Below are 2,081 nucleotides of genomic sequence, written 5' to 3'. Positions count from 1 at the left end.
TTATCTTTTTACTGATATAGATCATAATACAATTATTGCTAGTGATACTTTTCAATTTCGTTAGACCGTGAGAGCAGTCGCGGATAGCACATGGTCTTTGTATTAACAGCAAAGTAAAATATTTTTGAAGTACACCCAATTCATTACTTATCAATCTATTTAAATAAAAATGAATTGCCGAATCCGTTGCTAAGCGAAAATCTCTAACACAGCAAGTTTTTCCTGAAAATACCACGGATTTAGGTCAAATGGTACAAGATAATATAAATTATAAAAAAGGGCTGGCAATGTATTCATAATTCACAACTGACAATGTCAACCGTGATGTCAAATGTCAATTGTCAACCTATAAACTTGACACTGGCAAATAGTTGAAACTTATTGCCATAAAGAAAAAAAAAAAAGAAAAAAAAAAAAAAAAAAAAAAAATTGTCAACCGTAAAATGTCAGCCAACTGTCAGTCGTCAGACGTCCGTCATGTGTAAATGAGTTAAATCATCATCATCATTATAAATTTTAATAATTGGAGAAATTTATGAAAATGTAAGATAAGATAATTTAAAGGAAGGATATTTCATCTATACTATTGTCTATTTCATTTTATTTTAAATAGTGTGGATATATAACAGTTTACACTACCTGAATAATATTAATTGTTCTGAAGAATTTTGAATTTTTTATTATTGCAGTATTTAAGTGGGTTTTCATTTAAACCCTTTTTTGTGTCTATTATCTGCATAATGATTGATGATTGATTTATTCATATTCCCCCTTAAAGTCTTGGTCAACAGTCGTGACTTTAGTTTGAGATAATATTTTATTAACAGTAGCTTAACAAATGATAAATTTAGTATCGCTCGAATAGTGAAAGGAATGTGTTGTGTCTTTTATGTGTAGGAATTTCATTTAGAAGTGTAAATTATTTTGAAATTATTGTGTTATAAACATGAACGGACATCAATTTGAAGAAGGTTTGTATTTATTAATTCATTTCCTGATAATTTTTTATCATATTTTACATCTACGGGGATTTTTTCGTGTAGCATTAATAATTTAAAATAATTTCTTCAATCTGAACCAAATGAAGTCGGATTAGTGCTGTGTCAAGGTTTACTACCTGGACTTTGGTTTCTTAATATATTTATTGTTTTATTTATTATTAATACTTACTACATTGTTATTCTTTCATAGTTATGACGAAAACTGAAGACTGTTTGTTTGAACATGCTAACCTCGGAAAACAACTGGACTAATTTCATAAATTCTGTTTAATTTATGCATGGCACTACCTTTCATTTTAAATTTTTTCCATAAAATATTCCAAGATAGGTAGGATATATTTTAATTATTAGCATTGGACTCAATGTGGTTTGAACAAAATACAAACTTCAACCATACATATGGTAATTATTGAATTGAACTTCAGTCATATGTTAACTTACGTTCAAGTTGCCACAGTTCAGTTGAATTGAATTAACAAACTCTGGCCCATGTATAAAAATTATTGATTTAAATGCAGGCATCACATAACTGGCGTCATATATAATGAATTGACAATGGTCATTAACATTCATTCATACTGTATGTTATGTAAATCTTGTTCTAAATATTTCCAAAGTAGGGTTTTCAACACAAAAAATTTGTGATGTTCAGGGGTAATTTAATTGCTTATTCATAATGATGTCCTTATGAATGCAGTATTAATTTTTGTCTTTATGCCATTATTAAAAAACATCTAGTAACTTACAATTTACTTACTTGACCGGCTCTTTGATACAGAATCCTGGGTTCTTTTTCCGGTGGGGATGCACAAAAAAAATGTCTTGGTCTGGCAGGACACAGAAAGATGATCACCTACTTGTTCATAAAGAAAATCGATCAGTGAAACAGTATATCATCTGCCCCATACCCCAGTAGGGGACACCAGGACTTCACTTTGGTTTATGTAGAATGACCTGTTTCATAATATATTTGGTGGGCTTGTCTACTTTTTGTATGCTTTTCCTTATGACTCACACAGGGAAAAACAAGTGTATTTGTGGTTAAAAAATTTTGGTAAATATTGCTGTGTGTGTGTTGCT

Source organism: Zerene cesonia, chromosome 12 (assembly GCF_012273895.1).
Source record: "Zerene cesonia ecotype Mississippi chromosome 12, Zerene_cesonia_1.1, whole genome shotgun sequence".
Taxonomy (NCBI): Eukaryota; Metazoa; Arthropoda; class Insecta; order Lepidoptera; family Pieridae; genus Zerene; species Zerene cesonia.
The sequence above is the reverse complement of the archived record's forward strand: the minus strand, read 5'-3'. Positions refer to the sequence as shown.